The sequence below is a fragment of the Phyllobates terribilis genome, unplaced genomic scaffold, assembly GCF_046119375.1.
Source record: "Phyllobates terribilis strain yellow unplaced genomic scaffold, ASM4611937v1 Scaffold_5__5_contigs__length_657084704, whole genome shotgun sequence".
In the NCBI taxonomy this organism is placed as follows: domain Eukaryota; kingdom Metazoa; phylum Chordata; class Amphibia; order Anura; family Dendrobatidae; genus Phyllobates; species Phyllobates terribilis.
The window spans coordinates 283,635,919-283,650,295 of NW_027362765.1; positions in this window are offsets into that span (position 1 = coordinate 283,635,919).

The window sequence follows — 14,377 nt, forward strand, 5'->3', positions numbered from 1 at the left end:
CTCATCAGATGAGGGAAACCTTGATCACATTTCTGTTGTGCGAGGTTGGGGGGAGAGGCAGAGGAAGGAAGCTTGATTCTTACCTTGCCAGCAACACAACAAGGACTTGGTCCTCCTGGATGCTCAAGACACATGAGTGCCTTCTTGCTGCACTACCTGCAACATGACCCCCGGATTGTCAGAATTCGAAGTAATCCCGACTACTGGGTTGCCACACTCTTAGATCCCCGGTAGAAAAGTAAATTTGCCGAAATAATTCCTGCCATAGAAAGGGATTCACGCATGCAGGAGTATCAGCAGAGGCTGTTACAGAATCTTACATCTGCTTTTCCATAAAACACCAGTGGTGCACGTAGTGAATCTCACAGTTCTAACTTGCCAACCGTGGGACTGTTGAGTCTTCATCACTCAAACTGTAATAGTAACACCGTATCTGCTGGTAACAGCAATTTTGCGGAATCGTTTCACCAATTTTTTAGACCATCCTTTGCAAGGCCACAGGAGACAAGAAGTCTGACACATAGTCAACGCCTAGAGAGGATGATACAGGAGTATCTCCAAGTGAACATCGAAGCCATGACTGTGTCACTGGACCCTTGCTCATTTTGGGCTTCCAATCTGGAAAAATGGCCTGAGCTCGCCACTCATGCCTTGGAGATCTTGTCGTGCCCCGCAGCCAGCGTTCTCTCTGAACGTGTGTTCAGCGCTGCTGGTGGTGTGCTGGCAGATAAGAGCACACGGCTGTCCACTGAGAATGTAGAGAGTCTCATGTTCATAAAGACGAACAAATCATGGATCCGCAAGGACTTTTCTACCCCTGTGTCATCCTGGGGAGACTAAAAGTTTGAGGATTTTGGAAAATCACCTCACCAGCCATTTTAAGCAACTCTGGGGCAATTGATGCCACTTAAGTGGTGTCTGTGCCACAATTTTTGGAAAAAATGGAGACTCTTTTTGGAGTCCCCTTGCTGTGTTTTACATGACGTTGGCATCGTCAATTCCAGGTGGGTCGGGTCGCCCCCCCCACCCCCTTTTAACCGTAAGAAACTACATACACTATGGATTGGGGTAACACAGATGGTTGAGTCTGCAGAGCTTTTTACTCATACTATAGCCTGGGAATCAGAGGTCTGCTCCAAAGCTTCAGTGTCTGCTAGTCAGTGTAGTAGCCTAGCTGTGAAGCAAGCTACACTGCCTGTGTATCTAATAACAATTTTTTACTGCATCTAACCCAGGAAATCCTTTTGGGCTAGTAGCAGTGTCTCGTAGTCAGCGGAGTAGCCCATCTGAAGCAAGCTACACCAACTGTGTATCTAATAACATTTTTTTACTGCATCTAACATAGGAAATCCTTTTGGGCTAGTAGCAGTGTCTCGTAGTCAGCGGAGTAGCCCATCTGAAGCAAGCTACACCAACTGTGTATCTAATAATATTTTTTTACTGCATCTAACATAGGAAATCCTTTTGGGCTAGTAGCAGTGTCTCGTAGTCAGCGGAGTAGCCCATCTGAAGCAAGCTACACCACCTGTGTATCTAATAACAATTTTTTCCTGCATCTAACCCAGGAAATCCTTTTGGGCTAGTAGCAGTGTCTCGTAGTCAGCGAAGTAGCCCAACTGAAGCAAGCTACACTGCCATTGTATCTAATAACAATTTTTAACTGCATCTAGCCCAGGCAATACTTTGGGCCTAGTAACAGTGTCTGCTAGTCAACAGAGTAGCCCAGCTGTTAAGCAAGCTACACCGCCTGTAGATCTTATTAAAATTTTTTAACTGCATCTAGCCCAGGCAATACTTTGGGCCTCGTAGCATTGTCTACTAGTCAGCGGAGAAGCCCAGCTGTAAAGCAAGCTACACCGCCTGTAGATCTAATTACAAATTTTTAACTGCATCTAGCCCAGGCAATACTTTGGCCTAGTAGCAGTGTCTGCTAGTCAGCGGAGTAGCCCAGCTGTTAAGCAAGCTACACCACCTGTGCTTTGGACACTTAATTTTTTCAAAGGAAACGCTTCAGGCCCCCAGGACATTCAGTCAAGAGCATCGGGGAGGCGCCCCAAGGCAAAGGGGTTGGGACTGGCGGTAGCACGCCTTGCGGCGGACCGCCAAGCTCGATCCTTATAAAAGCTTTTTAACTGCAGCAGCTTTAGTGCACGCTACTGGAGCTGGAATTACCGCTGCTGCTGGCACCAGACTTGCCCTCCAATAGATCCTTGTAAAAGGATTTAAAGTGAACTCATTCAAATTTCCGAGCCAATTTAAATTACGGAGCTTAGACCTGCCTCCACCGCGGGGGGTGTCGACCCACCAGCGGACAGGAACCAGTATTGGGAGAGGGGGGCTGGCCGTCAGGGTCCACCGCCGCTCTGGCACAAACCCGGCAACACGGAGGTCACACGGGCAGGAACAGCCTGGCCGTGTCGGCTTCGCACTCCAGCGTAGTCCCTCTGCCCGCTCGCGCCCGTAACCTCAAAGGGATGCGCAAGCGGCTTTTCTTCCCAGGGCTGTTCCCCGCCCAGCAGAAACATTGGGGAGCTCAGGTCGGCCTTCCACCATACTCCCTTACCTCCCTCGCCCTCTTTCCTTCTTCCGTTCTCCATCTAACCCCTCGGCTCTGTGGTGTCCGCTCTCCCTCCAGCTCTCACCTTCTCACGGGTGGACTACGGCATTTATTAACACTGTGGCGAATCTTTTGGACCCAGGCATAAGAAGTCGTCGAGGTAATGGATAATATGTGCCCCCTTAGAAACGTCCATGACGATCCATTCGAGGAAGCAACTAAACGCCTCAAATAGTGAGAAGAATATGGAGCACCCCATGGGCAAACAGCGATCTATATAGTATGCTCCTTCCCAGAAGCAGCCCAATAGGCGGACACTATTCGGAGGCACAGGTAGTAAGTAACCGGAACGCCCCCTCAATGTCTGTTTTGGCCATTTGGGTGCCCCTTCCCAACTTCTTGACCCGCCTGATTGTCTTGTCAAAGGCGGTACAGTATATACTACTGTACTTGGTTCCGCGTCGATGTTGTCGTTTACTGACCTGCCCTTGGATATGACAAATGGTGGATTAGTCCGAATGTATTGGGTTCCGTTTTTGGCACGACTCCCAACATCGATACCACTACGTCTTGTAAGGAAAGTGTTCTGAATGGAACCGCCATTCTACCTAAAGATATTTCTTTTTTTAATTTTCTTGTCACGACGTCTGGGTGTTGGTAAGCTGATTTTAGATTTTTACTCCAGCCTTTCTTGATTTTAGAAGAGCATGACATGCCTATATCTGTGTCTCCTCCTCCTTTTACTCCTCCACCTCTTTTCTTTTCGCATGACTATATGTACTTGTCACTTTTCCATGTGTTAGTTGTGTCTTCTGAGCAGTTTGTCAGCTTTTGGACACATTTGAAGGTGCTTTCTATGTGTTTTCTATGTGTTTCTATGTGTTTTTGTTTGCCTGCCATTGGTTTTAACGGTGTTCGACGAACCATTCGACGAACCGTTCGGCGAACATGCCGGTGTTCGACGAACCGAACCCGAACATTACGGGGGTTGCTCAACACTAATTCAGACAGTATTACGGAATACTCCATGGATAGAGATGAGCGAACCCGAATTGTAAAGTTCGGGGTTCGTACTGGTGCTGAACTCCGAACATGGACTTCTCCTGGAAGTCCGTTTTAGTGTTCGGAGTTCTGAGAGAACTGCATTGGAGAGAGAGCCCTAGTCCTTACTATGACCGTTTTACAGCACCAAAATACGGGTCCGCATTGACTTCTATGGGGTTTGGGGTTCGGGTTCGGGTTCAAGTTCAGGTAGAGTTCTGGTACCCAAACCGAACTTTAGCCAAAAGTTTGGTCGAACACAAACATCCACGGGTCCGCTCATCCCTATTCATGGACTCTGGTAAACAGATGTAATCCTGTACATGCCCCTGAACAGTACCAACATGTATATATGTTTAAAATCCAAGTGGATGCCAACATGACTAAAAGGAGAAAATTCATGAGAGTCAATGCATAAATAGCATACAAATGAAAGAGAGGTCAATATTGCCCAGGAACAATGTGCATCTAGTGTCAGAAAAATCAGGGAGCATAAACTAGAGTCACGAGATGCATCATTCTTAACCTCGGACACATTGAGATGGAGTGAGCATCTAGCTACAAGACGCTGAGGTATAATGATGGATACTCGCCACCAGGCCATACAACAATATTTATAACAGGACATTCAATTACTATAATGGCACATTGCAATGGCACTATTTTAGTCCTGTCAACATATGTCAATCATCATGTCTCAGTGTCCTGCAGCAAGCCCCCAACTCCACCTTAATGCTTTAGAGGTGGAGAAGGACAAATTTGAGGATGTGTATGCAGCCATAGTTCAAGATTTCAGATTGTATGGAACATTTGAGGCTTGGACTGTTGTGGGCCACATTTATGGGCCACGTTTATGGTAATCCTGTATTTGTAAAAAGAGATTTAAGCTTGAAGTTTTCCTTTTACAGAGCTGTAGGAAGACCATGGAGCTCGGAATATGAATTCATATTCATCATTTCAAACGTCATTGTGTTTTGTAATACATGACTGCATAGCAGAAAATTCGCCCATCAATGAAATAAGAGTTTACTCATCAATACTTGAGTTTGCTCACGAACAGAGTTTATCTCGTCCAAGACTATTAGTTCTGATTGGGTTCTTGAAATATGTTAGGCCACGTACCCACATAACATAAATGCTGATTTTTTTCTGCTGTAATTTTATGTGAAGAAAATTAACAGTTCATAATGGCTCATTAGACTCTTAAATACCAATTTGCATTTTTTTAATTCCATAGAATTGCTTGACTACATACATCCCTTTAGTGGCCAAATATTTCTGTATTTCCTAATCGTTAATTCCAGAAGAATATCATGTTAAAGAAAGGGCTTTTTCAGAATTTTAAGAAAACTTCCTGCTAGGAAGAAGAGTTTTAAAATAAAGAAGTAACTTATACTCACCCCTTTAATCTGCTATACTCACCCATTTAATCCACTATACTCACCGATTTAATCTGCTGTACTCACCCATTTAATCCACTGCTGTTGCTGCTCCTGTTTCTTTTCTGCAATGATGACATGCCGACCATGCACACGTGACTGCTCCGGCCATTTACTGGCATCAACAGGTCATGTGTTGACCATGCTATCAGCACCATGAGGCCAGTGATTGGCTGTAGTAGTCACATGCATGTGGTTGGCAAGTCATTACTGCAGGAAATAAGAAAAGACTTTCAGGGACCACCAGAGTAGTGGGTGATTGAATGCATGAGAATAGGTAATTTTTTTTTATTTTCTATCAATTTTTACACGTTGCCAATTTAAAAAAAACACTGTTAATCATGTTAAGCTGCATTTACAAAAATAAATTCAGTGGTCGAAAACTCAAAATGCCCCCTAAACTGATGTTTACCCGTCATGTGAATAAGACAATAGATATTCTTGAAGTTATCCACAGGCTACATGGGCTGTGTTTGATATTGCAGCAATTACTTGAATGGGACAGAGCTGCAATACCAGACATAACCTCTGCACTAAAGTGGCGCTGTTTTGGGGGAGAAAAAAGATCTTTCTAATATCATACAAAATCTTTAATCTAATGCTTTATTCTACAAAGAGTTTCCAGGTTATGGAACTAATGTACATTGACTTGAAAGACTAGCATCTAAATGTTGAAAGAAGAACTGCAAGCTACTATTAAATGTACCCCTCGCACCATTATATTGATAGATTATCAGTGTTTAGGAACCACAATGACTAAAAATGGTCACATAATAATTGTTTTCCCTCCATTCACTTTCCAATAGCCATACACAAACGTATCTTCAGTTTGTATCTTCGAGCAAAATGGTCATTATGTTTTTTTAATGGTCCTATAAAAATATATTTTTGCGGTGGGTCAGGAACAAGCCTGTACATTCCTCTCTCGTGCCAGCACCGTAAATGGTATTAGGGCCATTAAAGATGCTATGACTTTTTCGAAGGGGAATCACACTTGTACACACCAGAGTGAGCATTTCAAGGACCTGTACAGATGCTTTAATGACAATGCCATTTCACTGTACTCTGGAAACAGCAAGCAGCAAGGCAATTATTGTGGAAATAATCATGCTTATTTATAGAGCACTTTATGTCAAGGCAATTTCATCTGCAGAACATTATGTACACATACACAAATGAAAACAAATAAAGCATGTTATAGTCACCTAGTGGAGGCCTGCAGCGCTTCAATGATACCAGCAAACAAGAGGGATAGATCTTATTTTTATTATTATGATTATTATGACAAAGTTAAGTTTTATCTCGGAAACAAAGTTATGTGTTTACTTATTTACACTGCACATTGTGGCTCTCCTTATACTCAAGGCTCATGTTTTCTTAGCTTTTGCTTTCTATCCTCAATTGGATCATTATACCGTTTGTTTTTTTTGCAAGGTAGTGTTTAACGTTCAACTTCTTATCATTTAATCAACACTCATTAAGACATGAAATAAAGCAGTGTTTCCCAAACTTTGTGGAATCCAGGGACTCTGGTGTTTTGAAGACTAACTTGTGGACATAGCAACTCTTTGCACTACACACACCATGGGATAGAATTGGTAGAAAAGTCGATTTTCACACTGGCTATCCCCTAATCTCCATCCTGCAGCAGCCCATGTCCACTAATCCCTGGTAGTTGGGGTCTGATATTTTCATTTTGAGAGGCAAGTCAGATCTTCTAAACTTACCTAAATCCCTCCTGGATTCAACACTGGATGCTGTATCCTCTTCTTTCCACCAGCTATCTTTTTCTCTCTCTGATGTCACTTTCCCAGTATTCAGGTAGTTGACCTCTTTGCTGCTACTATAGACTGGCTGTGACATACTCAGCTCTAAGTCCCTGGATAACTGCTACACTGCTGACTAGCTCAACATTGAAGTCAACCTGAGCTCTACTGTGTCCCTTAGCTCTGCCTTATTACTGTGCCACTTCTGCAATGGACTCAGTAGCAAACTCAGCTCTGCTCTGCTATATTGCTGTGTCAGCTCTGCATTGGACTCTGTGCTATTTTGAGGATTACAACTGTTTTACACCTGTTGCTGTAATCTCAATTTTGATTCATAGTATTCTGTAGTTTAGGTTTACTCCTACTGTTTTTGTGCTGCTAAAACAGCTTCCCTTATTCCACTGGATCTCTCCGCTGCACCAGCATCATCTGTCTGTGCTACATGACAACCGTTCAACCAGGCCAAGGGCTTCAAGAATCCAACTCAACAGATGAAACAAACAGCTAAGTATTTTGGAAGTCTGTAATCTATGTTTAATTTTAGAGTATTATGAATCCACCTCAAGAGATGAAACTGTCACGCTGTCTCTGTATACTGGAGGTAGGGGGCCTAAGCTGACCCTAAGCTGGGGCCCTGACTAGTCCCTCAACCTGGAGGTACTGTTAAAGGTACAGAGGTCCAGGCCGCCAGCGTAACCCCTACCTCCTGAGGATCCCTGCACCTAAGTAATCTAGTCCTGAGAAGGACCCCGATCACAACAAAAGGGGACAAGTAATAATATGCCCACACACAGTACTTAGATGAACGAGACAGTACAAGTGAAAAACCAAAACCACCTTGCATACAACAACTACGCAACTACAACAGAGGGAACACCAACGGGAAAGGAGATAAATGATAAAGCGAGGAAGGGAAAAAACACTCCAAATACACTTATCTCAGAAACTCCAAACACCACGATCCGCTCTGTTAGTCTGAATGAAATGCTTTCACCGACACTTCCCAAACAGACCAGCAGGCATTTGAAGGAGTCTCACTACAGCAGTATTGATTGCAGCTGGGCGAGGCTGGACCTCGTCTAGCACAGAGAGAGAGAGAATTAACTCCCTCACTGCCGAAAAACACAAAGCACCAACAAGTCAGCTGCGAGAAGTCAGGCTGTGTACTCGTGACGATCTTCGTGGCGACACACCCGTGACAGTACCCCCCCTTCTACGAGGGGCCTCCGGACCCTCAGGGCCAGGTTTATCCGGGTGAGTCGTGTGGAAGGCCCGAACTAATCGGTCTGCGTTAATATCCGACGCAGGAACCCACATCCTCTCCTCAGGACCATACCCTTTCCAATGAACCAGGTACTGAAGGGACCGGCGATTAAAGCGTGAATCGATGACCCTCGATACCTGGAACTCCAAGTTACCATTGACCACCACTGGAGGGGGAGGTAAAGGTGACGGTACCACCGGCGCCACATACCTCTTAAGCAACGATCTGTGGAACACGTTGTGAATTTTAAACGTAGGGGGGAGGTCAAGACGGAATGCCACCGGATTAATAATAGAACTGATTCTGTACGGCCCGATGAACCTGGGACCCAGTTTCCAGGAGGGAACCTTAAGTTTAATATTCCTGGTAGACAACCATACCCGATCGTTCACACTTAGGTCCGGACCAGACACTCTCCTCCTATCAGCCATACGTTTGTATCGGTTCCCCATAGTATTCAGATTCTTCAGCACCCCTCTCCATACTGAAGCGAGTGATGAGGAAAATCGTTCCTCCTCAGGAACCCCCGAAGAGCCCCCCCTACTGAAAGTACAAAACTGGGGGTGAAAACCATATGCCCCAAAAAACGGGGACTTACCAGTGGACTCGCTCCGCCTATTATTAAGAGCAAACTCTGCCAGAGGTAAGAAAGAAGCCCAGTCCTCCTGGTTCTCTGACACAAAACACCGGAGATATGTCTCCAAGCTCTGGTTCATACGTTCCGTCTGACCATTGGTCTGAGGATGAAAAGCCGATGAGAATGACAAATGCATCCCCCGCCGTGCACAAAACGCCTTCCAGAACTTGGACACAAACTGAGACCCCCGATCAGACACCACCTCGGAGGGTACCCCGTGAAGCCTCACAATCTCCCCAATGAACACCTGCGCAAGAGTTTTAGCATTAGGGAGAGCCGGAAGAGCGATAAAATGTGCCATCTTGCTGAACCTGTCCACTACAACAAGTATGACCGTTTTACCCGAAGACGGAGGGAGGTCCGTAATAAAGTCCATAGACAGATGAGTCCAAGGACGCTCCGGGATCTTCAAAGGTAAGAGGGCCCCAGACAGACGGGTATGTGAGGTCTTAGAGCGCGCACAAACCCCACAGGACGCGACAAAAGTTACCACCTCCTTATGTAAGTTAGGCCACCAAAACCGACGCGAGAGGAGATCCACAGTTGCTTTATTCCCCAGGTGTCCTGCAAAAACTGAGTTATGGTGTGCCTCGATCACCTTTTGTCGCAACTGATCTGGAACAAACAGTCTCCCCGGAGGTCCAACAGGGGCGTCCCCCGAGCCTCCAATACCTCCTCCTCCAGCTCAGAGCATACTGCCGAAACCACCACCCCCTCCTGAAGGATAGGAATCGGGTCGTCCGTATTCCCGGCCCCAGGGAAACTATGAGATAAGGCATCCGCCTTTACATTTTTTGACCCAGGACGATATGTAACGACAAAATTAAACCTGGTAAAAAACAATGACCACCTAGCTTGTCTGGGATTCAGACGTTTCGCGGACTCCAGATATAGCAGGTTCTTGTGATCGGTGATGACGGTGACCGGATGGACTGCCCCCTCCAAAAAATGGCGCCACTCCTCAAAAGCTAACTTAATGGCCAAGAGTTCCCTATTGCCGACATCGTAATTCCTCTCAGCGGACGACAATTTTTTAGAGAAAAAGGCGCACGGATGCCACTTACCAGGGGACGAACCCTGTGACAATACTGCTCCCACCCCTACCTCGGAAGCGTCTACCTCTACAATGAATGGCTGTGACGCATCAGGTTGAATGAGTATGGGTGCCGAGGCAAAACATTTTTTCAAGGAGGAGAATGCTTGACAAGCCTTGTCAGACCACCTAGAAAAATCCGTCCCCTTTTTAGTCATGTCTGTGAGAGGCTTAACCATGGACGAGAAATTACGAATGAACCTCCGGTAATAATTAGCAAACCCCAGGAAACGTTGTAGTGCCTTAAGATTCTCTGGCCGATCCCACTCAAGAACTGCCCGCACTTTCCCAGGGTCCATACGAAAACCGGACGCTGAAACCAGGAAGCCTAAAAACTGGAGTTCCTGTACGGTGAACACACACTTTTCCCATTTGGCATACAGTTTATTATCCCGCAAGATCTGTAACACCTGCCTAACGTGCTCCTGATGAGACACCAGATCCGGCGAGTAAATTAAGATATCATCCAGATATATGACAACAAACTGTCCCACCAGGCGGCGAAAAATGTCATTAACAAAGTGTTGGAACACCGCCGGGGCATTAGTCAGACCGAATGGCATGACAAGGTTCTCATAATGCCCCTCCGGAGTGTTAAACGCCGTCTTCCACTCATCCCCCTCCTTCATCCTAATCAGATTGTACGCCCCCCTGAGATCCAACTTAGAGAACCATTTGGCGTCCACGATCTGATTAAAGAGATCGGGAATAAGTGGGAGCGGATACGGATCTCGGACCGTAATCCGATTAAGTTCACGGAAATCCAGGCAAGGGCGTAGGCCTCCATGTTTCTTCTTAACAAAGAAGAACCCCGCAGCCACCGGTGAAGATGAAGGTCTAATATGCCCCTTAGCCAGACTTTCTGAAATATAATCCTTCATGGCCTGCCTCTCAGGACCAGAAAGGTTATACAACCTAGCTTTAGGTAACTTGGCCTCAGGGAGCAGTTTTACAGAACAGTCATACTCGCGATGAGGAGGTAGTTCCTGACACCCTTTCTCCGAGAATACATCCTCAAAGTCCGCCAGAAATGGAGGTAAGACCCAAGTAGTAACCGCACCGATGACCGTGTTCATGCAGTTTTTATTACAGAATTTACTCCATTGGCTTATCTCTCTGGTTTGCCAATTAATAACCGGGTTATGCTTAGCTAACCAAGGAAGGCCCAACACTATAGGAGTGGGAAGACCCTCCAACACGTAGCAAGACAACAGTTCTTTATGTATCGCCCCCACTTGAAGTTTTACGTCATGCACAGCTTGCAAAAAACTTCCCTGACCGAGAGGCCTGGCATCGATCGAGAATATGGGGATGGGTTTAGCCAACTCACTCAATCGCATACCTTGAACCCGGGCAAACCGAGCATCAACCAGATTAGCCCCGGCCCCACTATCCAGAAGAACAGATATCCTCTCAGTTCTCGTACCCACCACCACCTCCGCCGGTACGAGAAACTGAGACGAACCTAGGGACGAAATACCTACTCCCAGATTGCCGTCCACCACACAACCTGGGATCAACAGTTTTCCGACGACTCTTCACTCTGCAAGGGACGGGATGGACACCCCCCAATAAAATGTCCCTTTCTCCCGCAGAAGAAACACCTTCCTGTCTTATGGCGCACCACCGGTCCCCTCCCCCGAAATGATGTCCCTCCTAATTGCATAGGCTCCTCTGGACTGACCAGGGGAACCACCATATGAGGGGACCTTGTAGGAGGTGGAGTCATCACAGGGGGTAGAGTTATCCCGCACCTCTCCCGAAGCCGTCTGTCAACGCGAATAGCAAGGGCCATAGCGGCTTCCAGTGACGCGGGAGAGTCATACTGTGCCAACACATCCTGTAATTTGTCGGATAAACCATGACAAAACTGGCTCCTAAGAGCCGGGTCATTCCACTGGGTGTCCGTGGCCCACCTACGGAACTCCGAACAGAATTCCTCCGCCGGACGATCTCCCTGCTGGATCCTACGTAACTTAGACTCAGCAAGGGAGATCCGATCTGGGTCATCATATACGAGTCCCAGAGCAGCGAAAAACCTATCCACTGACTGGAGAGCCGGGGAGCCCGGGGGAAGAGAGAACGCCCAAGATTGTGGGTCCCCTTGTAGGAGCGAGATGACAATTCCCACCCTTTGTTCTTCACTCCCCGATGACCGAGGCCGCAGCCGAAAGTACAACTTGCATGCCTCCCGGAAAACAAAAAACTTGTCCCGCCCCCCAGTGAACCTGTCAGGGAGAGCTACTTTAGGTTCTGGTCCGGCTTGCTCCTGAGGATGCAAAACCTTGGACCTAACGTCCGCCAGCTCCATGGACAAACTCTGCAACTGCCGAGCTAGACCGGCTACTGGATCCATGGTAGCTGGAGAAAAACTAAGTGGGTCGGTGAAAATGTCACGCTGTCTCTGTATACTGGAGGTAGGGGGCCTAAGCTGACCCTAAGCTGGGGCCCTGACTAGTCCCTCAAACTGGAGGTACTGTTAAAGGTACAGAGGTCCAGGCCGCCAGCGTAACCCCTACCTCCTGAGGATCCCTGCACCTAAGTAATCTAGTCCTGAGAAGGACCCCGATCACAACAAAAGGGGACAAGTAATAATATGCCCACACACAGTACTTAGACGAACGAGACAGTACAAGGGAAAAACCAAAACCACCTTGCATACAACAACTACACAACTACAACAGAGGGAACACCAACGGGAAAGGAGATAAATGATAAAGCGAGGAAGGGAAAAAACACTCCAAATACACTTATCTCAGAAACTCCAAACACCACGATCCGCTCTGTTAGTCTGAATGAAATGCTTTCACCGACACTTCCCAAACAGACCAGCAGGCATTTGAAGGAGTCTCACTACAGCAGTATTGATTGCAGCTGGGCGAGGCTGGACCTCGTCTAGCACAGAGAGAGAGAGAATTAACTCCCTCACTGCCGAAAAACACAAAGCACCAACAAGTCAGCTGCGAGAAGTCAGGCTGTGTACTCGTGACGATCTTCGTGGCGACACACCCGTGACAGAAACAAACAGCTAAGTATTTTGGAAGTCTGTAATCTATGTTTAATTTTAGAGTATTATTTAATATATTTATTCAATTCATCATGGAGCTAAACACCAATGTCCTAAACACTGAAATAAGTATTATGACATCAAGATGACACAGTCAATTTATAATATCCCAAATAATACACAACTAATGACACAAGTGCTAGATTTATAGTCTAATAAAGTATTTTTCTGCTTTATGCTTGCCTAATCTGTTGAAAATTTGAACAAGAAACATGTGGATCCATGACAAAACAGATGTCACTGAAAAACCCTTCATTGCAATAATAAATTTAAGCAGATATGTTTTGAGTTTAAAAAATTACAATTTTCAAAGTTTTAGTGTTTCTGTCCTTCTAACAGGTAGTCAAATCACACAAAATATGGTAGTTAGAAAATAACATTCACAATATGTCTCTAAATGTTGGTATCAGTTTTTCTGTGTTGATTTACTTTTTGGAGACATTGGACAGCTTTTATTGCTAGAGTAAGAAAATGTTTAATGCCTACAATCAAATCAAGCCTACAACCTGCAGTAACCATTGCTCCACCATACTGTTGCACACCAGCTCTACCCCCACCTTCTGTATTCTCATCCATTCATTGTAGACTGTGAGCCCTCGCGGGCAGGGTCCTCGCTCCTCTTGTACCAGTTGCCGTCACGCTTTGTTAAAGATTATTGTAATTGTTCATGTATGTATACCCCTTTTTCACATGTAAAGCACCATGGAATAAATGGCGCTATAATAATATAAAATAATAATAATAATGTTGTCAAGCCTACCAAATCACAGCGTTTGATTCATTAATACTTTTATGCCAAAAAATGGTGTAAAAAGGTTTAAAACATAGAAATATTTTTGCGCAACTCACAAAAATTTGGCGTTTTTTATTGTTTTCATGCTTTTTCTATATCGGCGGAACTGTGATGGGCCTGGGGCACAACGCAGTATTAACCCTTTGAACCCGAAGCCTGTTTTCACCTTCTTGACCAGGTAAATTTTTTTAATTCTGATCAGTGTCAATTTGTGAGGGAATAATTCTGGAACACTTTAAGGGATCTTGGTGATTCTGAGAAAGTTTTTTCATAACATATTGTACTTTGTGAGAGTAGTAAAATTGATTTGATATGACTTACATTTATTGGTGAAAAAAATCGGAAATTTGGCCAAAATTGTTAAAATTTAGCAATTTTCAAATTATTAATTTCTATGCCCTTAAATCAGAGAGACATGTCACACAAAATAGTGAATAAATAACATTTCCCACATGTCTACTTTACAGCACAGTATTTGAACCAACATTGTTTTACTAAGTTATAAGGGTTAAAAGTTGACCAGTGATTTCTCATTTTTACAGCAAAATGTACAAATCTATTTTTTTTAAGGACCACATCACATTTGAAGCGACTTTGAGGGGTCTATATGACAGAAAATACCCAAAAGTGACACCATTCTAAAAACCGCACCCCTCAAGGTGTTCAAAACCACATTCATCAAGTTTATTAACCCTTCAGGTGATTCACAGGAATTAATGA